At 50.6% G+C, this 25239-nt stretch overlaps 1 pseudogene; it reads left to right on the top strand.

The window, feature by feature from the left end:
• The window catches only part of LOC129737510 (olfactory receptor 14C36-like), a 50949-nt pseudogene extending 27725 nt beyond the window's left edge, over positions 1–23224 (top strand).
• Positions 23225–25239: the final 2015 nt, after the last annotated feature.

The following is a 25239-nucleotide window of genomic DNA, read 5'->3' as shown; positions in this document are numbered from 1 at the left end:
TTTTTTATTTATTAATTTCTAACCCATTCCCCTACACACACCCCCTCCATAAGAAAGCCCTCTTTTATTTGTCTTTAACACCCTGTTCTCTAAGGAAAGCAGGCAATAATTACTGCCAAGCACTTGCTATATTCAGCTGCAGAGTTGGTTGAAGAAGTCTCATGTAAAGTGTTGTAAATCCCTTGGAGACAAGAAGAGAAATAGTGGGGCTGTAGAGTTGAGGAGCAAGGCTGTCCAAACAGTGTTTAGCTCCAGGGACTGCTTTTCCCACCTGGCCACACCTATTAAGGAGACACTGCATCAAGAGCAATTGGAAGAGTCTTCTATCACTTCTCCAGAGTGGTCATTACCTGCTTTCCTCTCTCACTGTACTTCTGAAACTTATCTCATTACCTGTGCAAGCAAGACTTGAAGACCAGTTGTCCCTGATGGGAGAGACATGGCTTGTCAGGGCTTTCTGCCTTGTAATGAGCCTAGGGTGTCTTTGGTGCTGTGAATTCAGATCATGAGAGGAGACTGAAGAAACCTTTCAAGAACATCAAGTAAGGAGCAAACCCCAAAGTCTCTGGAAGCATTAACAGGCCCCACTGAGGGCCATGACCGAGGAAGCGTCCCCATGGCCTTGTTAGAGCCCATCCTTGGAGGCTGTGAGTGCAGCTAGGCAAAGGCGCTGTGCAGGCAGCTCTGCTGCTGAGCAAAGCCTTGGCTTGCTTGATGAAGCAGAAAGGCCAAGCCGTGACCTGCAGCCTGTGGGAAGGTCGGTGCTGTCCCTCACACAGGGCTCAGGGCTCTTCCTGGGGACCATGGAAGGTGGGGGATCCAATGCCCAGTGAAGGACAGTGATGGCACAACAACGTCCAGCTTCCCGGTGGGGCTGCAAGGAGGCAATGATGCTCTAGTGCCATGAGGACAACATGTTTTCTCACAGGCCTCTGTGTCAGAGACAACTGCCATAGCCAAGGGGACAAAGAGCTGGGTTCTCTTCAGGCTTTCCAGACTTGCTAAAATCCTTTTCCATCTCCACCACAGGCTGTTCTACATGGTTGGACACCTGCCCCTGTTTCCGTGCAGGCCGTAGGCACCATCTCGCTGCCCTGCCTTGCTCTCACCACAGTGTTTCCATACTTTCACTGATGGATGTCACCTAAATCCTACCCATTTGGGAAGGATTGAACTGGCCCAAGTAGATTTGGATAGGCAACATAAAGGTGAATTCTTTATAGCTCGGTGGGCTCATGACACTTCAGGTCATCAAGGAGGAGATGCAACATATAGATGGGCCCAAGACTGAGGGGTGGACTTAACCATGGACACTATTGCACAGGTAATTGATGAATGTGAAACATGCGCTGCAATTAAGGAAGCCAAATGGTTAAAGGCTCAGTGGTATTGGGGATGATGGCTGAAATATAAATATGGTGAGGCTTGGCAAATTGAGTGTATCACACTTCCACAGACTTGCCAAGGCGAGCGACACATGCTTACAATGGTGGAAGCAACCACCATTTGCTGGAAACATACCCTGTGCCCCATGCCAGTGCCCAGAACGCTATCCTAGGCCTTTAAAGACAGGTCTTGTGGTGACATGGCACCCCGGGAAGAACTGAATCAGGCAACGGAACTCATTTCTGAAACAGTCTCAGACACGTGGGCCAAAGACCATGGTATTGAGTGGGTATATCACATTCCCTATCATGCACCAGCCTCTGGGAAAATTGAACGATGTAACAAACTGTTAAAGACTACACTGAGAGCAATGGGTGGTGGAACTTTCAAACGTTGGCATAAACATCTAGCAAAGGCTACCTGGTTGGTTAATACCAGAGGATCTGCTACCCGAGCTGGTCCTGCCCAGCCAAAGCTTTTGCGTACTGTAGAGGGGGATAAAGGTCCTGTAGTGCACCTTACAAATATGCTTGAGAAAACAGTCGGGGTCATTCCTGCCTCAGGCAAAGGCAAACCCATTCGTGGGACTGTTTTTGCTCAAGGGCCTGGGAGCACTTGGTGGGTAGTGCGGGAAGGTGGGGAAGTTCAACGTGCGCATCAAGGGGAATTGATTATGGGTGAAAACAGTCAATAAATTAAGTGATGTTAATTGTTATGTAATGCTGTATATTGTCTTTGGTGATGATGGTAGAATCTGAAGCCACACCGTGGAGAGACTGGATAATCTTGTGGCATCCATTTCTACCGTCTTTAGATGGGAAGATTTGAACCTTACTTCTTCTTCGACTGCCACACCAGCGAAGATTGGCTGGTGAAACCAGATCAGCACAGCTGTAGTAGGATTAGAACTGGCTTCAATGTGGAATAATTTAACACCTCATACCGTCCTCCTTGCCCAGAAAGACTGTTATAACAGATGGAGCCTTACATCATGGACTAAATGAACTCAATGGATTTTATAGGGAGGGTCCATAGACTAAGGGGTGATATCTGTGTATTTATATAAAGTACAGGAGGAGTGATGAGGATGACGTTTGGGAAAATGTAGCATGACATAAATGGTATGGAGTAAGGAGTGGATACTGTCCTGGTTTCATCTGGGATGGAGTTTATCTTCTTCTTAGTAGCTAGTACAGTGCTGTGTTTTGGCTGTGATGTGAGAACAATGTTGATAACCACACAGATATTTTCAGTTGTTGCTGGGTAATGTTTATACTAGAGTCGAGGACTTGTTGGTTTCTTGGGCCTTGCCAGCCAGAATGCTGGAGGGGCACAAGAGACTGGGAAGGGACACAGCCAGGTCAGCTGCCCTGAAGCAGCCGAAGAGGTATTCCATACCATGGGACGGCACGCTTGCTATGTAAACTTGGAGGGTTAGCTGGGGGGATTGTTGCTTAGGAACTGGCTGGGCATCGGTCAGCGGGTGGTGAGCAGTTGTACTGTGCATCACGTGATGTTTATTTTTTTCCTTTTCCCTTCCTTTGGATTTTACCTTTTTTCCCCACCTTTCCATTCCTAGTTGTTGTTATTGTTGTTGTTATCATCATCATCATTATGGCTATTATTATTGTTATTACTGTTGTTCTTATCCCTTAACAATTTAATTATTAAATTCTTCATATCTCAACACTCAAGTTTTACATTCCTTTCTGATTCTCCTCCTCACCCCTCCGGGTGGGGGGGAGTGAGCAAGTGGCTGTGTGGTGTTTGGTTGCTGGTAGTCTTCCGTTGCTGGCCGGGGTTAAACCAGGACACCTTCCTGGACATCAGCTTCACCTGCACCACAGGTCCTCTGCGGCTGCAGAGACATCACACAGCAGCAATGCCCTCTCCTGCCAGCACTGCACAGCCCAGCCCTGCATCTCTCTGGTCCCAAGGACAGCATGGTTTGCTCCCCTTAGGGACATCTCATTTCACCTTTACAGTGCCAACTGCCAACCAGCCCAGCATGCTCTGCCGCAAAACTTGTGCTTTCATGGGACCTTGGGCACTTGGTACCTGCTTTTTTTTGTGACACGTCTGATTTTGGCCCTGATGACACAGCTGTGGTCCAGCACATCTCTGCTCTGAAATAACCTAGATCAGGGAGGGGAAGGGGGAAAAGTCTTATTTAACCAGTGTGAGTAAGCCTTAGGATCAATAACCTGACATCTTATTGGGGAATTTAGGGATCCTGCAGGTTTACATGGCAAGGGTTTGGGAGCGGTTTGAAGGTGTTTGTAGGGCTGGCAAAGGTGAGAAGAGATCAAGAGCTGACTCCATGGGCATAAGAGACACTTTCATTTGACTCCAAAATGGACCAGCCACTGCCCAATGCTGAGCTAATAGACTATTCTAGTGGTACCTCTCTGATAACCTATGGGAGAAAGGATAAAACCCAATGTACAGCTTCTATGAGACGAGTTGGAAACGTGTGAGCTAAACAACCTTACCAACACCAAGGTGAGTGAAGGAGGGGATCTGTGAGAATGAGGCTTGGTGGGTTCCTACAAGACAATGGTCAGGCCACCACCCCTTGACAGTCACAGGACAGCACAGTGACAATGCTCCTTTAGGTGTCTGCAGGTTCTTTGCATCAGCCTTTTAGCACAGCCACCAGATGGGCCAACAGCTGTGATGCTCAGCTGGATCTGAAACCCTGAGTCATCCATGTCCACCTTGGCTCTAGGAGCAAGAAATGGTGGAGTGTCATCTCCCAGGGCGAGGGAGGCAGGAGAGCAGCAGAGTGCAGGTGCCAGGCCTCAGGGTGGCAGGCTGTGGCCAATGCTGGGAACTTTCACTGTGCAGTATCGCTCAAGGGGAGAAGAGTGTTCTGCAAGTGGTAGCAAGGAGGCCATGAGGCCCCAGGGCCTTAGGACAACTTATATCCTCATAGGCCTTGGTGGCAGAGACAGTGCCTGTAACCACAGGGACAAAGCCTTTGGTTCTCTCGGTGACTTCCAGCCTTACCAGTGCCTTTTGCCATGTCCATCACAGAGTGTCCTACGCTGTCCCACAGCTGCTGCTTTTTCACTGAAGGCTGCAGACACCCAACTGGTTTCCCCACCTTGCTCTTACCTTGGCGTTTCCACACATGCACTGGTGTCTGTCCAGCCTCACACTCTGTTCCTCAGATCTCATACTCCTTCTGGAGGACTCCTCTTACCACAGCCTTAGTCCTTGAGTGACATTTCCTCCTCCTGATCTCCACTCTCAACATTCTAAGCTGCACTTTGTGACACTGTTTCTCTCTCCTGCTCTTTCCTACCTCCAAGGAAAGCTCCAGCACCTGGGAAACCACTCTTCAGGCAGGCATCCCAACCCAGAACCCTCCTTGTGACCCAGTACCTGAGCAGATAAAGGGAAGATTCTTTCATGGATCTTTTAATCTAATAGATTTCCTACTCATGTTTTGAGTGGAGAAGTGCTCCTCAGAAGAACTGCGGTATTTCTGTTGGTACTTTTTATACCTCCACTTCTTTCTTCCAGTTTTTCCTTCTTCCTCCTGCTATTCTGTCTTGAAGAGCTCTCTAAGAAAATGCTTCATGAAACCGTAGAATAACTCATGTTGGAAGAGTCCCTTGAACGTCATCTTGTCCAGCTATCCTGCTCAAGGCAGGGTGAAGCAGAGGAGGTAGATAAAAGGCTCTACACAGCTTGGTGTCATCCAAAGAGGAGCTGAAAAGGCACACCATCACAGTATACAGTGCCTTAATAAATACATTCCATACATTTGGCCAAGGTTCCTATCTCGAGGGATGCCGCTAGTGAGCCCTTCCCTGGCACGTGCGGAGGCAGAGCACTGCAGCGGGCACAGTGACTGCCTGGCCTCCTGCTGCCCCTGCCAGAGGCTGGCAGCACCTCAGCCCGGGGGTGTAGCACCCTGCTCGGCACCTCTCAGAGATGGCCCTCGTCATGAGCAGTGGAGACAGGCACCTCGGTTCAAGGGAGCACATCCCAGGGCTGCATTCCGGTGGTTTCTGTCAATACAGAACATTTCATGGAGGCCAGCTGTGTCACAGAGGTGCCACTGCCTGTCCCTGCCTGCGGTCACAGCACTGCCACGCAGCACGGCTGTGACCAGGCTGCCAGCGCACTCAGGCCTGGCAGCAACGCAAGGGATCAGAAGGAGCGTGGAAGTGGGAAGAGGACGGTTTTGCAGAGCCAAGGGCTTCCACCCCCTGGCAGTGCGGGCATGCCAGGACTCTTTTCCCATCCAGCTCTGCATACAGAAACTGTCCCTGCAGCCCCAAATAGGCCTTGGAGGAAGGATCTCAGGGGACAATAGTGACTGAAGGGCCCTTTATTTTGTTCAAACTGGTGGAGAGCAGGGATCCTCATTTACACAGCCACTGGGGCAGAAAAGCAAAGCTGAGACTGAATTACAAATGCAATGACAACATTATTGTAAGCAAAACCAAACCCAATAATCAAAAAATAGAGGAGACAGTCTGGGTCTGTAATGAATTACTTTATAATTGCTGAAGAGGGTCCCCCGTGGAGAGTCGGCCAAGTCACGACAATCACACCAATATGGCTACATGCCGTGCTCACTTTATTGAGCAAACAGGTCGTATTTATAACTTAAACCAACGGCTCACACGACATTACACACAGTTGATTGGATAAGAGTCTCTGGCCACATGGGTGTCCGTGTCGCTGGTTGGTGAGCATGCTGCAGGAGCCTGATCAGAGTGTGCCGATGAGAGTGCGTTGATTTCACGGTTCCCATGACTTGCTCTGCACCTGGCTTCTTGTTTGTGCATAGCTTGTTTTCTTTCTCTCACTCCTTGTTCCCAGGACAATTTAAAGTTGCTCTGCAGCTTCAACTAACAGGCCTGGGTTGTCCACTCTGGACAATGGTAACATGTGTCCTCGGTCCTTTAAAAATCCCTATACATATCCCCCTTTTTCTTTTTGGACAACCTATTTCTGGTTCACAATAGATGTTAAACCTTTCTTCAAACAAGAAAGTAAACAGCTAAAAATTAAAAACATTACAACAATGATTATAACAAAGTGTATTCCTTCCATCAATAAAGTCTTTAACCAACCTGTTATCCCCAATCCTCATTGAAGGGATTATCATCAGCAAGAATATGCTTCATGTTTCCCTGCAGTTGTGACAACGTCTTGTGCTTCTATATGGAATGATCGGAAAGGTTCATAAAACACATGCCTCAAAAAATCCTCACAACCATGTCCATGTGCTAATAGCAAAAAATCTATTGCAGCTCTATTTTGTAACATAGCATGCCTAAGACTATCTACATCAAGCAATAACGAATTTGAAATATGTGATGTAAGATTAAATTTTTTCTCTCCCCAGCATGCTAACCTTCATATATTCTTAGCATTTAATGCTGCCGTTGCCCCCGGCATAAATATGGAGGCTAGGACATTTGCTGTTTGGGAATACCAATTAAACAATTTCTAACGGGGTTGTCTGCCTGTTGCAGACTTAAACAAAAGTCTGTTACTCCCATGATATTTGCCCATGTCACCCATATGTTTGTCCTAGGCAAGATGGCAAAATACTTTGGCCAACGGTTAAAAAATTCATCAAGACCGTAAACCAAGTCCACCACTCAAATATGTTTAGTCCTACAATTTCCACTTTTTTTTTTTTTAACATTCCACCACAATCCACAAATGCTTTCACAGATTCTGATGATGTACATTGTCTCCAATCAGCATGGTATTACACTAGTCGTATGTTTTCTCTTGCTTCATGCCCGGTTACTAATCTAAACACATACACTCTTTACACCATTTACGTTACAGCTTTGGCTTACAGAACAGTTTTACCCCACATAGCATACATTGGCACAATACCCGCGGGTTACATCCCTTACAACATAGACAGTTTATTCCATCTGCTCGCTCTGCGTCTTCTCTTCCGTCTTCTGATTTTGACATACGGATCGCACAAACTTGCTAGGGACCCATATAGGTCCTTTATCTGTGGAGATACAAAAATAACCTCTACCGATAAATAACACCAGATCAGGTCCTTACCATACACCTGAAGCCATATTTTTTTCCAGAACATTCAAACCAGGAACTGTAGTTGTTTGGTTCCCTCGTACTGTTTGGTGATGTATAACAACAGGTGGTCCCTCTCCATGCTCCATAAGGGAGAGATAGTTTAAGGTAAACAACACCTTAGTCAACCGTTTAGTTACATCTATGTCCTGCGATACTTCCTGTCTCTGGAGATAATCCTTCAGGGTACGGTTTGATCTTTTAAAAACTTCTTGGCCTGTTGGGGAGTGAGGAATCCCTTTGATGTGTTTAATTCCCCAAGTTGTCATAAACCTTCCGACTCGTTGACTACTCTACGCTGGACCATTGTCTGTCTTTATTTCTACAGGTACTCCCATGACAGCAGAACAAGACATTAAGTGTCTCTCCACATGTAATGCCTTTTCACCGGTTTGTGCAGTGGCCCATATAAAATGAGAAAATGTGTCAACTGTGACATTCACATACTTAAGCTTCCCAGAGTCAGGTACATGTGTTACATCCATTTGCCAAAACCGAAGTGCCTTCAGACCTTTTGGGTTAGTGCCCACCCCTAAACCAGGTCCATGATGACTACACTGAGGACAGGAGCGGACAATACTCTTTGCATCTGCTATGGGTATTTGATACTGTCGATGTAAAGACTTTGCATTCTGATGAAACATCTCGTGGCTGTTACGAGTTTCTTCAAACTTATTTGTTGGAGAAGTTATTGCCAGACAGCTGACTGCTTCATCAGCTCTAGCATTGCTTTGCCCAACCCAATGGTCCACTGATGACTTCTAATATGCATAATACAAAATTCATGTTTTCTCTGTCGAAGAGGACCACGCAGTTGTAGAAATATTCCACCAAGATGTTGGTTCTTTGTCTCTCTCAACAAGGCATCTTCAATACGCTCTACTACACCAACTACGTACAATGAGTCTGATACTATGTTTACAGGTGTACCGTTCAAGCTTCCCAATGCCCAGCACACTGCTTTCAGCTCTAAGGTTTGAAGGTTGTCCCATGGTTCACCGGTGATCATGTGTTTCTGCCACTGATTATCAGATTGCCAAACACGCGCAGCCTTCTTCATCTTTCGTCCTACATCTGTAAACACCGTTGGCTTGTCAACTGATCTTTTTGAGCATAACGGTCTTGCAATCCACTGGTAATGTTCTAACATTTTCCAGAGAGGTCCTTTTGGCCGGTTGTTGTGTACAACACCTGTATAACCCATCAAGGCTTCCTGTATGGCTGTTGAATGTCTCAGGAGCCACCCATAATCATCACCACGGACTGGAATACTGATAACTGCCGGTTCAGTCCCATCAGTTTCAACAATCCTGTCTCTTCCTTTTCTCACCAAGGCCGCTACTGCTTCAGGGCAACTTAAAATACGATGTCTGAGTTGCAATGGCAAAAACAACCACTCTAAAATGATGGCCGAATTTCCCCCCTTTTTCTTTTGCCATTGCAAAATAAGGGCAAAAGGTGAAGTGGCAACATTACAAACCAAGAAAGATAACGGATGATTCACCATTCGGCGACCACACCAGCCAGTCTGAGTCTTGCAGGACACAACTTCTAGGGCAGCCCACTGTTCTGGTGAATAAGTTCGAGGACCGTTGGCTTCAGTGCCATGCAACCAGGATCGGAATGTTTGCAAATCATCGTTAGTGAGGCTCTTTGTGTGTCATCAGGGTGTAAGGGAATCATAAAGAAACAGTCAAGTCTATCACAACAATTTGCCAGATCTGAGGGATCATCATCAAAGGTGGAATAGCTGATTGCAACACACCCATCGCTAAAATCTGATCATTAACCTTTCATAAATCATGTCCCAGTGATGTGCATCAAGATTATTAACCACCTCAGGACAAGCTAATGAGCTGGTCACCTGCCAGTCACCCTCCAAAAATGCATCACAAACAGCACCGGACCATTGCTGTAGAATTGGATCTTTTCCCGAGTTCAGTATCAGAGGGGTAGTTGCATTAACTAGAGGAACTACAGGTATTGAAGTAGTAGGCAGGTTCATTTCAACTCGCTTTTCCAGGTTTCTTTATTTATCTATTACCTCCTGTAAGGATTTCTCTGTATTGTTATCACAAGGCTTCTCCCCGCTATCCTCCTCAAATTTGTCTGATGATGTTTCAGGAAGAGGAGGAAACGTCATCGGACGCCGCTTTTGCCTGCCCTGACGAGACCTACTAGCTGTTGCCACCCTCTGTTTTGGCCTTGCTCCACCCACAGCTCTGATTGGTGCAGCAGGACTCGCTGCCCCGCCCTCCTGAAATGGCCTTGCTCCACCCACAGCTCCGATTGGTGCAGCAGGACACGCTGCCCCGCCCTCCTAGGGAGGCTCGGCCGCCTCTTCCAGGTTTGGCTCAGTTACCTCAGGCTCCCGAGGAGTAACTTCTGGTTTGTCCGCTGTCTTATCTAAAAGCTCCGGCACTGTTGAACACGCAGGGGCGGACATACCCTTCATAGGACGAGTATGCCCAACTCCGAAAAGTGTAGCCAAGAGAGAAGGCTTAGGTGAGTCACCCTTCTGCTCTACCGGCTTTTCTACCACACCTCCCCGCAACACTTCTATAGCTGCTGCCGCTACCTTTTTTTCCGCCTTCATAGTTTCCAGAGTGTTAACTATCGACCGCCACATAGCTCCTAACGCTCTAGCTTCTTTTCCTTCCTTACCTCCCTCAATTGTACTATTCCAGAGGCAATTTCCCACTTCTCTCCACTCAGTAACACTAAACAATAACGCGGGCTCGGGAATCTTATCCTTTTTTCGTGCCCAGCGAACTAAAGCCTCCACTTCTGTTTCTTTAGTGCTCTCACCTCTCTTAAAGAGGATACTAGTTAAAAGTTTAATTGACACATCTAATTCCATGTATAACTTAAACCAACCGCTCACGCGACTTTACACACAGGTGATTGGATAAAAGTTTCTGGTCACGCGGGTGTTCGTGTTGCTGGTTGGTGGGCATGCTGCAGGTGCCTGATCAGAGTGTGCCGATGAGAGTGTGTTCATTTTGCAGTTCCCAGGACTTGCTCTGCACCTGGCTTCTTGTTTGTGCATAGCTTGTTTTCTTTCTCACACTGCTTGTTTCAAGGACAATTTAAAGTTGCTCTGCAGCTTCAACTAACAGGCCTGGGTTGTCCACTCTGGACAATGGTAACATATGTCCTCGGTCCTTTAAAAATCCTTCTACACAACATCATTCAGGCTGGCAAGGACCTGGGCATGTTTCTCTACCAATCGCTTATAAAAACCAGGGCCAGACCAGATGACTCAAAATTTTATCCAAAGGCACCTTGGTTACTTTCTTGGATACAGCTTGGATACAGCTTTGTTACTTTCTTGGATATGCACTTGACTGTCGTCATGATGGAAAAGCTTCTCCCTGTATATACTTTGACCATGTCTTCCTCCAGCCCATGGCATCTTGTCCTTGTTCCTTGTAGCATGGAAAAGAGCCTGACTGTGTCCTCCTGGGGACACTGCCATGCTGCTGCATGTTCCCCCAAGACATTCCTTTCTCCAGGCTGGACAAGCCCAGCTGTCTCAACTTCTTCTGACATTGCAAGTGCTCCACCTGTGACCACCATGGTGGGCCTCCACTGAACTGAGTCCATGTCACCAATGTCTCTGGTATTCTGGATTCCACATATTCTGCATCTATTGTATGATGTGCTGACTAGAGGGGGATAACCATTTCCAGTGTCCCTGCTCCTTCTCATAGAGCCCAGGATGCTGTTGGCTGCCTTTGCTGATGGCTTATGCTTTGCCTGATGACATCCGAGAACCACCAGAGCCTTTCCTACAGAGCTCCTTCACAGTCATACAGACCCCAGCCTCTGCCATTGCAGGGGCTTAGTCCATTCTGGAGACGAGTCTCTGGATTTTTCTTCATTGCATACAATGAGGTTACTTTTGGCACATCCCTGTGACCCGCCTATGTCCTTTAGGATGGCAACCCTGCCTTCCAGTGCAGTGTCTGTTATCTTGAGTGTCGTGACATCTACAAATGCTATGAAAAATCACCCTCTCATCTCCTCCAGGTCATACACACTAGGTTCAACAGGGCAGATGACAGGAAAGACCCCAGCAGGATCTTGCTAAATGGATGCCTCCAGGCAGAGCACCTTGTACTGATCACGTATTTAAGAGACTGACCATCCAGGTATTTTTTCCAATCTAGTTCTCTACCCACGCAGTCCACAATATCAGAATTTGGACATTAGATTATTGCAGGCGATGAATGTGAAAGCTTTACTGACTGATATGGAGAAATAATGTGAAATGGGGATAATGGACATGGATTGTGATTGTATGTGTCTGCTTAAGGAATGTGGGTATGGTGACTAGTCATGGGTGCGGTGACAACTACAGTTTTGAGAAGACACCTGCCCCTCTTCCTCTAACAAAGGGGAGACGGGGAGACGCCTGCCCCTCTTCCTCTAACAAAGGGGAGACGCCTGCCCTTCTTCCTCTAACAAAGGGGCTATTTAAAAGAGAATAAGAAAAGATGAGGGACATTCAAATGCTATCTAGAGGGAGGGAGTGCTAAGTCTCCTTGCTGGAAAAGATTGGGTGGTCACAATCACCTGAAGAAGATCGGGTGGTCACAAGGACATGAATCACCTGAAGAAGATCGGATGGTCACAAGAACATGAATCACCTACAAACCTGCAAGACCACCACATTCCAGGAAACGGACTGATAAGCTAATTAACATACGAAGCAGGGTTTAGGTAACGAATATGTATAGGCGTTAATTGAATATTCATTTGTTCATTGTATAAATGTGAGATGGTTCGTCACTTCGGGTATGCACGCTTGTGGAGGAGCGATCCCCCGTGCATCTGCGCGCAATAAACATACCTACTTTATAACTTTCGAGTTATAGAGTCTAATTCCGCACGTCATGACCTCCACTGAAAGACCACCACTGCTCTCTCTAAGCACAGAAATCCTGTCCTTTCCTCACAGAAAGCAAAGAGGATGTCCAGGCACAATCTCCCCTGCATCAACCCACTCAACTTCTCTTTCATACACCATGAAATATTATCTCAGTGGACACGCTCTGGGGCACAGCCTTTACGTCCCCTGGTCATACATTGGCCATCTTTTAAAAGGGCGTGCCATGGGTGGGTGCTGCCACACCTCCCACAGCTCCCCCAGTCTCCATGGCCTTTCCCAGAGGATGGAGAGTGGCCTCCCTGTGACAGCAGCCTGCTCTCTCAGCTCCCTGGGATAACGCCCCTCTGCTCCCACGGACTGCTCAAGACTCCCTGAGTTCAAGAGACTTTATCCCCTCCCAGTGCTGGTTGTTCTCCTCCAGAGTCCTGCCTGCAGCCACAGAGGCCTGGGAGAACTGGCCAGGGAAGGCAGAGGAGAAGAGGACAGAGACAACCTCAGCTGTATCCACACCTGCCCTTGCTCAATTCAGCAGAGGCCACACAGTATCTCTGTGTCTTCTGTGACTGCTCCTGAAGGAGGGAACACTCCTTCACGTGCCCTGAAATTGCCTCACTGGTCTAAACTGCGTGGTGGATGCCTGGGCTGTTGGAGGCTGCTGCCCTTGCAGAGCAGCTGTGCTGAGCTCTGCCACCTGCCTTGGCACTTGGTTCCATCAGTGTCACAGCTCTGTCTGAACCAGGACGGGCTCCAGCTGCCTCTGCGTGGGCCCCTGGCTGAGGGCACTGCTGACCATCTGGGCTGAAACCCCCAGCTGTAGCACCAGCCCAGCTCTGCCATGAGGAAACCTGGAACCAAGTGTCCCCGAGCCCGCGGGTGCAAAGGCTTTGCTTCAGAGCAGAGGCGTGGCCTGGGAAAAGGAGCTGAGTCTTTAGCCCTGAGACTACAAACCCAGACTTACATGCCTACCTTGTGTGAGAGTAACTGAAGACATCACACACCAAAACCCCACATTGGAGATCTGAGATGCTTTCCTGTGAACTTCCTTCTGTGCTGGCTACTGAAGGGTTAACAAAAGCTGATTCTCATGCTGAAATCTTTTTTCTAATCAGAGAAATGCCATTGCTAGGAAAAAAGTGTGTCTGCAGAGCTGAGATACAAAACATCCGTGATTGCATCACGCTGTTCCCCAGCAGGTTCCCCTGTAGCCCCAGGGACACCTGGAGGAGCCCAGAGGGGCAGAGGAGGGAGGCAGGGAGAGCTCAAAAGCAGACCTTGGTGGGAGGATGCTCCGAGCTCACTGTTGGAGAAATCTGCACAGCCCCTGAGCCGGTGAGTCTGTGGCTGCAGGGCAATGCCTCTGCAGTTCCTAGCCGGGTCTGCAGCAGCTGGGGCACCCCCAGCCTGTGGGACCGTGTGGGAGCCTTGTGCTGTGGAGGAGGCCAGTGTGCTGCAGAGCAGGGCTTCCCTGCTGCAGCGTGGGAGGGCCAGGGCATGTGGGCTGCCTTGTGCCAGGGCCGGCTGCAGGGCTGTGAAGGTGGCTGTGCAGGCAGGGGTGCCCAGGGCTGTCCTTGCCAGCAGGGTCCCTGCAGCCCAGGGGGCTGTGTGCTGGGGCAGGGGCTCTGCCGCCTGCCAGGGGCACCTCTCAGCCTGCCCAGGAGCTTCCCATGGAGCTCTGGGGAGAAGTTGTGGGTGGAAGGAGTGATCCCCATTAGGAAAAGTTCCCTGTGCTTTTGAGTGGGTGCTGCATGTGACAGGGTTGCTCACAGCTCCAGATCATTTCTAAGGAGACTTTTCATGACAAAGTTCATGGCAGGGGTGTCCAGCTAGTCTCTGTGCTTGCCTGAATCTCTGCTGCCACTTTTCTCTGGCTCCACTTGGTAGCAATGGAAACTGAGCTGTCCAGGTCACAGCAGGAGGTGAGATGCTGAAAGCATCACAGGGAGGTTGATGAGGAAGCTGAGCAAATGCCTTCCCTCCCCAGCACACTGCAGATGAAACCAGCATCAGCTTTCCTTTTCCATCAGGGTTTGTGTGACCTGTTCTTTCAGGCTGCAGGGCAGAGCTGGGCACACAGGGGCTGAGCTGGGCTCTGTAAGCGCTGGCAGGGAAGAGCCATGGGGCCAGAGAAAGAGCTGCTGGCAGGGACAGCTCCAGGCAGCAGAGCCCTGGGCAGGGAGGGGGGAGATGCTGAGGGGAACCCTGATGCAGGGGAGATAGGGGCACCTCCTGGCCATGCCCTTATGAGCAGGTGCCTTCCCTGAGTAACACACCTCTGCTCTCCTCTCCCACCCAGCACAGCTTTTGGACTGTTGGTTTCATCTTTTTCAACACCTCCTGGTCCAGCAGAGCAGCAGAAGGGATGAAATGCATCTCTCCTGCTGCCACGGTCCCATTTCTCACTGAGCAGAGCCTGAGGGTGACTGTATTGCCCTGCTGCTGTCTGGGAGGTGGTGTGCTGGGGAAGGGGAAGGGGAAGGACTTCCCGAGTGTCCCTTTGTCTCTCTCCTGGCCTTGCTCAGATGCTATTGGCATTGCAGACAGGCTCTCTGGCAATAAGGGGTTCAGCTGCAGGCTGAGACTTAGACCTTGTGGGTCCTCCTATGCAGACATGTCCACAGCATGGAGGTGTCCCAGCTTTCCCCTAACACGTGATGCTGTGGGCAATGCAGTCTGTGAGGCTAGGGAAGGAGCTGACTGTCCTTTTCAAGCTTGCCATGGTCACGACCCTTGTCTACCTACTTCAGGTGTCCACCTGAGCTGTGCCTTCCAGGTCACACAGTGAGCCCTGGGTGTTCTTGGATAGAAGTGTAGTGCTGAGCCTTCGAGAATGGATGAGGCCTTTTGTTCAGTGCAGTGCATTGCTCTGCTCTCAGCAGTGCCTGGCTGCTTGTCAGGGTAACATGGCAGTGTGATCACTCTCCATCTGAGAAAGGAGCAATTGCAGGGCAGCTGGGAAGGAGAGGGAAGGAGAGAGCAGAGTCCCTGCCTCTGCCCTAAGGAGCCCTTTTCTCTGGCTCCACTTGGCGGCAATCAAATCTGAGCTGTGCAGGTCAGAGCAGGGACTGAGACAGTTGAGGAATCAGTCAGGTTGATGAGGAAGCTCAGCAAGTGCCTTCCCTCCCCACCATCCTGCAGATCAAACCAGCATCAGCTTTCCTTTTCCATCAGGGTTTGGGTGACCTGTTGTTCTTTCAGGCATGCAGACAGAGAGCGGCTGCAGGGCAGAGCTGGGCACACAGGGGCTGAGCTGGGCTCTGTGAGCGCTGGCAGGGAAGAGCCATGGGGCCAGAGAAAGAGCTGCTGGCAGGGACAGCTCCAGGCCGGTGAGGTACAGACAGAGGGGATCAGGGGCAGTGGAGGAATGCTGAGGGTAAACCTTAAGTGGGGGAGATGGATCACCACCCAGCTGTGCCATACATTGCAGATGCCTTCCCTGAACAGCACAAGTCTTCTCTCCTCTCCCACCCATCACAGCCTTTAGCTCCTAAGTTCCAGGCTCCTTGGTACCTCCTCACCCAGCAGAGCTGGGCAGCTGCGAAGGAGCTAGAGGGACACACCAGATTCCCTCACACTGCCCTAAGGCACAGACAGTCCCCTTGCCTCTCAGCACTCACCCTGCTCTCCCTGAGCACAGCACAAAACCCTCCTGACCTGACTCTGGCCATGACCGTTGCTCAGCACGGGCAGAGCAGATGCTGACAGGCCCTTCTGCGCTGGGAGCAGTTGGGTCTGACCAAGTCCAAGGCCAGGAGTGGCCCCTGCCCCCACGGTTCCCATGAAGCCCCTGCTGCAGAGCAGGGCTCACTGCTGGGCAGCCAGCGGGCACAGCCCCTGCTCCTCACAGCACACTCGGCCAGCACTCAGCACAGCTCCAGCCACGGCTCTGAAGGGAGCTCTCCCAGGAACGGCAGAGGGGTGGACATGGGGCAGCGGGGACGCATCTAGGAGAAAGGCTTTCACTTGGCTCAGAGAAGTCTCTCCTAAATTGTCCCTGTCTTTCCTCCTTGAACAGGTCCCCATGTTCAGAAGCAGCAGATGTTCAACAGCAGCTCCATCACCCAGTTCCTTCTCCTGGCATTGGCAGACACGCGGGAGATGCAGCTCTTGACCTTCTGGCTGTTGCTGGGCATCTACCTGGCTACCCTCGTTTCCAATGGCCTCATCATCACTGCTAGTAGCGTGTAACCACCACCTCCACACCCCCATGTACTCCTTCCTCCTCAACCTCTCCCTCCTTGACCTGGGCTCCATCTCCACCACTCTCCCCAAAGCCATGGCCAACACACTCTGGGACATCAGGATCATCACCTACTCAGAATGTGCTGCCCAAGCCTTTCTCTTTGTATTTTTCCTTTCAGCAGAATATTTTCTCCTCACCATCATGGCGTATGACCGCTACGTGGCCATCTGCCAACCCCTGCACTACGGGACCCTGCTGGGCAGCAGACCTTGTGTCCACATGGCAGTAGCTCTCTATGGCAGTGATGTTCTCTACGCTTTACTGCACATGGCCAATACACTTTCACTGCCATTCTGCCACGGCAATGCCCTGGACCAGTTCTTCTGTGAAATCCCACAGATCCTCAAGCTCTCCTGCTCACGGGCCTACTTCAGGGAACTTGGGCTTCTTGTGGTTAGTTTCTTAGTAGCATTTGGCTGTTTTGTTTTCATTGTGCTGTCCTACGTGCAGATCTTCAGGGCTGTGCTGAGGATCCCCTCTGAGCAGGGACGGCACAAAGCCTTTTCCACGTGCCTCCCCCACCTGGCCGTGGTCTCCCTCTTACTCAGCACTGCCACCTTTGCCTAACGGAAGCCCATCTCAGTCTCCTTCCCATCCCTCAATCCAGTAATGTCAGTCCTGTACTCGGTGGTGCCTCCAGCAGTGAACCCCCTCATCTACAGCATGAGGAACCAGGAGCTGAAGAATGCAGTAAAGAAGCTGATGCAGTCAGATGTCTCTCAGCAGCCATAAGCTACCCATGGCTCTTCACAAGTAATTTCCAAGTTACCTCTGGAAACTCCTGTGCATTTATTTTTCTATCTGTGACAAGCCTCTTTGTCCCCGTATGGCAGCATCCACTGCCATTACTCAAAGACATGAACCCAGCCTGTTTGACCCAGAGCTCTTTGCACATGTGCCTGCGAGGATTGTAAAGTTGGCCTGCGCTGATGATGATGAAAAGGCTGCGGATGCTGTCTACCTGGACCTTAAAAAAGCCTTTGACACCGTCTCCCACAGCATTCTCCTGCAGAACCTGGCTGCTCATGGCTTCGATGGGTGTTCTCCACGCTGGGTTAGAGCTGGCTGGACAGCCAAGCCCCAGGAGTGGTAGTAAATGGAGTGACATCCAGGTGACAGCCCATAAGGAGTGGTGTTCCCCAGGGCTCAGTGCTGGGGCCAGTCCTGCTCCAGAACTTTAATCAATGATCCGGCCAGGGGGATTGAGTGCACCCTCAGTGAGTTTGCATACAACATTAAGTTGGGTGGGAGTGCTGATGTCCTTGAGGGCAGGAAGGTTCTGCAGAGGGATCTGCACATGTTGGATCATTTGTGTGTGTGCAATTGTATGAAGTTCAACCAGGAGAAGTGCCAGTTCTGCACCTGGGTCACAACAACCCCACACAACGCTACAGGCTCGGGGGAGAGTTTCTGGAATGCTGCCTGGTGGGAAAGTGCCCTGAGGGTGCAGGCTGACAGATGGTTGAGCATGAGCCATCTATGTGCCCAGGTGGCCAAGAAGGCCAATATCATCCTGGCTGGTATGAGAGACAGTGTGGCCAGTAGGACCAGGGCAGTGATCAACCCCCTGTACTCAACACTGCTGAAGCCACATGTTGAACATTGTTTTTCCATTTTGGGCTACTCACTTCAAGAGAAACTTTCAGATGCTGGAGTACGTCCAGGGAAGGGCAACAAAGGTGGTGAAGGGTCTGGAGCCCTGGTCTGTTGAGGAGCAGCTGAGGGGACTTGTGTGGTTTAGTATGGAGAAGAGGAGGCTCAGGGGGATCTTACTGCTCTCTATAAGTAGTTGAAAGTCAGTTGTAGATGGGTGGGGGTAGGTCTCTTCTCTCACATAACAAATGACAGGACAAGAGGCAACAGCCTCAAGTTACACCAGGAGAGGTTTAGATTGGATATGAGGCAAAACATCTTCACTGCAAGGGTGGTCAAGCATTGGAACAGGCTGCCCAGGGAGCTGGTGGAATCACCAGCCCTGGAGATGTTTCAGAAATACACAGGCACACTGCTTTGGGACATGATTTAGTGATGGAATTGGCTGTCCTGAGATTACTTTTGGATTTGATGATCTTTAAGGTCTTTTCCAACCTAAACAATTCTCTGTTTCTATGCTTCTATGATATCGCAAGCCTACCTAGACAAGCTGCTGAGAAAGCTGGTCTAGCTCACCCTGCCTCAGTTGGAGGAGTGGACTCAATGATCTCCAGAGGTCTGTCCAACCTGAAAAAACGCCATAGAGGTAGAAGATCATACATAAATTGTGTCAACGCAACCCAAGGAGTTCATGTGGAGATTGTTTCTCCTCTCAAATGGCTTGTGCGAAATACATTTGATAAATCTGAAAGAAAAAAGACTGCTTTTCTGTTGTCAGGTCATGGGGCACAAGGAGGGTGTTGAAGGGGTATGGTATTAGGAGAGCAATCGGGTCTCAGGAACTACTAATGCAGGAGTACAGAAGTCGACACTGCCTCCTTGTCAGGTACAAATATAAGGAGGATGAGATAAATTAAGGATGTGGTATATCTGTAATAATAATGGTGGTGAAGTTCTGTTATAAAATTAATATTTCTTTGAAATATCCCTTTTGAAAGCTCCATGAATTGACAGAAGTTACTTGTGAGGAAGGACAAGCATTGTTGCGATGTCTTGGAAGGAGTCCATAAGTGCAACTCGGGGAACCAGAGGCTGCACAAACCCCCACTGGCGAGGGGTGTGCCACCACTTAGAGTCCTCCTGGGTGACATTCCTGGCACCTGAGAGGGTAACTGTCCAGGTGGATTTCCCAAGGGTAAATCACACCTAGCCAACCTGACAGCCTGCAGTTGTGTGTGAGGAGCTCCACAGTGGATGTCATTTCCCTCAGCTTCAGCAAAACTCCGCCCATGGTCTCCCTCAGTGTTCTGCCCCAGTGAGGCCATGACACTCTGGGTGCGTATGGAAAGAGATGGGTAAAACACCAGTGGGATGGTCAGGCTGAGAGAGCAGTGGTGAGGGGCTCACACCCCACCTGGAGGCCACTGGGACATACTGGGGCATTGTGGGCAGCACAGGGGACTCTCCTGTGCCCTGTGCGGTTTAGGAGCTGTACACATGGCCCAGTGGAGGCCACTGGCACCAGGTCTGGTGATGGCCCTGAACTCGGAGGCCCATTCCTGTGCCCTAGGGATGCCATCCAGGGAAAACCTGGCAGGTGGGGTGGCTGCCCTGTCAGGAGCTGCACAGATGCAGGAAGGACCAAGGGCAGGGCCTGCACCTCCCTCGGATGGACTAACACCCTGCAGCTGCAGGGCCTGGGACCTGCCTGGCTGGGCAGTGTCTGTGCAGAAAAGGCCCTGGCGCTGCTGGGGGACAGAAGGCAAAACACAATCCCCCCCTGTGACCTGGTAGCAGAGGCAGCCAGCAGTGTCCTGGAGCGTATGAAGAGGTGCCTTGCCAAGAGAGTGAGGGAAGTGATGGTGTCCCCATGCTCATCGCCCATTACACCATGTGTAGACTGCTGTGTTCATTTTTGGGCCTTGACTGGGGAGCGACTGAGGCAAGAAGTGTCTCAGTGCCTCGAGACAGCAAGGAAGATGTGTATGACTGGGAGTGAGTTCAGTGAAGAGTCACTGAGATGCTCAGGGGCTGGAACACTTTCCTGGGAGGGGGAACTGAGGGCAAGGCCCTTGTTCTGCCTGCACAAGGGAAGGCCTTGGGAGCCTCCTAGTGACCTGCCAGTCCCAACGGGGAGGTGGTCAGGAGGATGAAGCCAGTCTTGGAGCTGTGGTGCCTGGCAGGAATGTGATAGGCAATCCTCAGGTGTGGAAATAAGAATGTTCTTGGCAGGAGATAATGCAATGACCAACCTCCACATCATGGGGTGCTTGAAGCTGTAAACAGAATGGGAACAAATCCTCTGCTTGGGAACTCTCAACTTCTTTGCTAAAAGTGGGGGTCGTGGAAGAATGTCAGTGCTTTCCAGTTCTATGGAAGATTTTAGGCTTTTGGGAAAGAGCTGAAGGTAAGAGTTTTTTCTCCCCCCTTTCAGTCCGTGACACCCTGAAGCCTGACCTGCTCTTCCTTCCCCTCTTCCCATCAACTGATATAGGGATGAGAAGAAAGGAAGTAGAAAGACCCTAAGACTTTGAGGGCCATAAAGTCCTTTCATTGGCCACCCCATCAAGAATCAAACTGGGATGTGAGCCTGAATATTTTCGATTTGACAAGGTCCATGGACAGGCAAGACTTTGTCTATGGTTGTGCCTAGAGACCCACACACATACAGCGTAGATGATGCTGGACCTGAAACTCCTGCCTGGCTTTAGTGAACTCCTGGAGCCATGGACAAAGCTTTGGGTGGAGGCCCCACTTAATCTGATCAGGGCCAGGAAGGCACAGGGATACCCTCAGGGTCCTGCCCCCATGGGATATCACCTGCCAGGGCCCTCAACAGGCCAGGTTCTCATTCCCTCCTGTCTCAGGTCTGTGCTCTACTGATCTCTTTCCGCACATGACTGGGGATCAGGGTCACCACAACTTCACACTCACTACAACCAAGGCTGGCACTGGTCTTCACATCCCTGAGCAGCTCTTCCTCTTTGGGGTGTCCCAGTTCCAGGCAGGCATCAGACTGGATGGGCTGTTGGGCATGGGGAACTTGCCCACAAGGCCCTGGACTCTTGGCATCCTTGCTTACCTGTGCAGTGAATACCAAGGAGACTGCTTCCTCCAGAAAAGCCAGACCCTGTCATCCACAGATTGCCTCGGAGCATGTGAAGAAGACATTGTCCATTCCTCAGCCTGACCGTATGACCTGTAACTCTGTCCTGGCTCTGGCTGGCATGGAGTGCATGTTCTTCACAGCAGCCCTTCTGGCGCTGTGCTTTGTGTCTCTTCCTAAGACAGCGCTGCCCACACACCAGTGTTTTGGCTACTGCTGCAGAGTAGTTGCCATGGCTTTCTCTTTTTTGCACTCTGCCTCTGCTCAAGAGACTGGGGGGACGCAAGAAGCTGGGACAACTGACCCCAAATGTCCAAAGGGCTATTGCATATCATGGGACATTGTGCTCATAATAACAGCACAAGGAAAGCAGGATGAAAAGAGGACTTTCATGGTAATGGTGTTTATCTTCCCATGTCACTGATAGATGTGCAGAAGCCCTGCTCTTCTGAAATGACTGAAACCCTGCCTGCCCATGGCATGGAGTGAGTGAATTACATGTTGCTTTGCTTGCACACACAGCTTTTGCTTCTCCTGTTGAACTGTCTCTTTTCTGACCTGTGAATTTTCTTTGGAGCCTCTCCGCCATCATGCTGAGCATGTAAGGGGTCACTGAGCAACTGATTCTGGGTGATTAGGTGCTGGCCAGGGTCAAACCACAACTAATTCCTACCACTGTGTCATTCTTTCTGGTCTCTCCTTTGATCCACACACAAGCTCTCACTCAACCTCTTTGCCTGTCCAATACCAGAGCCCCATGTATCTGAGCTGCCCTGACATCACACAGAGCATCCCCCACTCTCATCTTTCCTGTAGGTCGCCCCTACAGACCTTGTGTCTCCATCCACCACCAAAGCCGTGGGAGCTGTCGTGCCCCTACTCTAGGACTTATGGCACTGATGTCACAGCTCTGTGGTGGCACAGGGGACTCCTGCTGCCCACGCCCAGGCGGTGGGCTCTGGGGCCCATGTGGGCTGCAGCACCTCAGGTGTGGCACCAGGGACAAGGGCAGGCTTGTCACACAGAAACCGGGTACCCAGGGATGGGAGCCCTTGTGTGGGAAGGGTTTGCTTCCCAGCAGAGGATGCTGGAGGGGATGGCAGGGGGCAGCAGAAGGAGGAAGGAGGTTCCCAGCATGAGAGCAAAGGCTGCAGTGGCCAAGGCCAGAGGGCAACAGGCCTGGGCTGTGCAGCCCTGGCAGGAGAGGGCTTTGCTCTCCCAGGTGTCTTAGTAGCACCGTGCTGCCTGTGCCAGAGGTGAAGCTCATCTCCAAGAATGACTAGCTTCTGCTGCTGCTGGTGCTGGTTCTGAGCAAGTTCCTTGGGGAGGCCAGGCTGTGATCCAGCCCTCCTGTGGCTATCCTGCTGGTGGCAGGGCAGCCAGAGAGCAGCTCTGCAGAGAAGGACCTTTGGGTGCCAGAGGACAAGCAGATGAGAATGAATGATTAATGCACCTTCATGGCAAACGCCAACAGCTGTGGTGGCTGCATTAGGAAAAGCATTGCTGGCTGATGGATGGAGGTGACCCTTCCCTCATCTTAGCATTGCTGAGGCCACGTCTGCAGTGCTGTGTCCAGGATGGGCTTCCCAGGGCAAGAATGTTGTTGACCTACTAAAGCAAGAGTTGCAACGGGCCATCAAATTGTTTGAAGAGACTGGAGCATCTTTCCCAGGAAGAAAGGGAGACAGATCTGTGCCTCTTCAGTCTGGAGAACAAAAGCCTTGTGAGATTCTTACAAATGTATATAAAATTTCACAAGATCCTAAGAAAACACTTTTTGACTTTGCAGGTGATCAATCACTGGATCTACTTGCCAGGAGCGTTTGTGGAATGTCCATCCATGGAGATATTCCAAAACCACCTAGACAAGGCCACGATTAACTTGCTCAAGCTGACCTGTCTCAGCTGCGTCTTGAAATAGAAGATGTCCAGAGACTCTTCCAATCTTCTCTCGTCTCTCATTCTCTGAGTATCAAGAGAAGTTAGACACAAAGAAATGAACAACACATTGCCTTTGACTACAAAGATGGTCGGGTCTATGGAGAGGACCTATGCTGGAGAAGGACAGAAGTGTGAGGAGGAAGGAGCAGCAGAGACGTTCTGTACCATCAACCCCCTCTTCACTATCCCCCTAGTGCCTCCATGGCTGTGGGTGTGTAGATGAATTGGGAGCAATGGAGTAATTTGGTCCTGGGAGAAACTGTGAGGGGAATGGTCATTCATGTGTTGGTCGTTATTCCTCACAATCCAAACTGGTTTTAATTGTCACAAAATGACATTGGTCTATAGGAAGACAACACATCTTTGGCCTTAACGGGGATCGGTTACTATCCCCCTGTCTTTATCCTTACCCAGGAGCATTGCTGGTTGATTTTCTCTATTTATCTAGTTGAGTCAAGCAAGAGGATGAGCAGCTGAGGGGCTGGCTGCCCCATGGCCAAGGTTAACCCACCAGCAGACCACATCACAAATGCTGCCCCCAGAAAGCAGCTCCCCAGCACCAGAAAGACCCTGACAGATTGGAACAAATCCTGCAGAAGCCAGAAGGATGGTTGAGGCCTGGATCATATTTTGAACAAGGAGAAGCTGAGAGAGATTTTGGGGGTTTTGTGACATTATTTGAGTGATAGACTTGAGCATTGGACCCAGGCCAGTTGGCGGGATCTCAGTCAATGCCCTGTCTCAGTATTTGTCAGAACAAGTCCATGAGGACATGATGTGGCTGGAGGTGTCCTTCGGTGGGCTTGGGTAAGACACCAACTGTGGCAAGAGCTGTAGGACTTGGTGTAACAAGTGGCAGTGGGAAACTGGTTGTCATCTTATTTAAAACTGGTGATGGATTTATGTGTCACTGAGTCATAGAGGAAGACAGAGGTGACCACGTAGGAAAGATCCCTCACTGGGTCTTGGGTGTATGACCAGACATGGAAATGAGCAGTTTTGGGAATTCGTGGGGAAAATTTCCCTGCAGCAGCTCCTGCTAAGTGTCCAGGGAACATGGCACAGTGCAGGCACCTCAGTCCCGCTCCTTTGGTGCCATGGTTTGTTCACCATGACCCCTGAGTCTGCAGAAGGACCACCCTGCTCTGTGCCCCCACCCTGCACACTCACACAGCTGAGCCCTACACCCGTGTTTGCCCCACCCAGGACCTTTCAAGACCAGCCCACCCCCAGCTCTACCCCCCTCCCCTGCCCTCTCCCCAGCCCAGGCAGACACAGCAGCCCACACTGGGCTGGCCCCATGCAATTGCCCACCCAAAGGGGGCTGCAGAGCTCTGGGCACTCATCCCAAAGACCCAGCCTCTCTGAAAGGCACAGCAGATGCTGGTGATCAGAGAGGGGTCTCATCCTGCCAGTCAGCCCTGGGGGCTGGCACCAACCATGGCATGAGGGGACAGAGGCCAGTGTCCGCCTCTGTCTGCTGCTCTTCTCTCACACAGACCCTGATTGCCCACTACTGGCAGCCCCTCTGGGCCAGTCGCTGTCCCCAGCACCAGACTGCTGGCCTGGGGGCTCCCCAGGCACCTCCTGCTGCACCAGGGACACAGCAGCTTGCCCCAGCTGGGGCATCCACAGAGACACCTGCTCTTGCCCAGGGATGTGGCCTCAGCCATGGCCCTGAGCAGGCGGTGCTGCTGTGCAGGGCAGCGGTGCCTGAAAGCCCAGGGAGATGGTCCCAGGCACATCCCTCTTGGTCACCCACCATTCCCATGGGCACTGGGCACCCACACGGGAAGGCTCAACACAGGCCCATCATACTCACAGAAATGCTACAAAGGCCTCTGGGTCAGACAGGCAGGGTTCCTGCATTTGAGTATATTAAGTGTATGAAGAGATGTATTGTAGGAGAAACAGGACTGTCACAGAGAAATCCACTAAACCCACAGGATGTTTCAAAGATGATGTGTAAATCCTTTGTGAATATATATGGAGAGT

This window comes from Falco cherrug, chromosome 16 (assembly GCF_023634085.1).
Source record: "Falco cherrug isolate bFalChe1 chromosome 16, bFalChe1.pri, whole genome shotgun sequence".
NCBI lineage: Eukaryota > Metazoa > Chordata > Aves > Falconiformes > Falconidae > Falco > Falco cherrug.
This window is presented reverse-complemented; position numbering and strand designations above follow the sequence as displayed.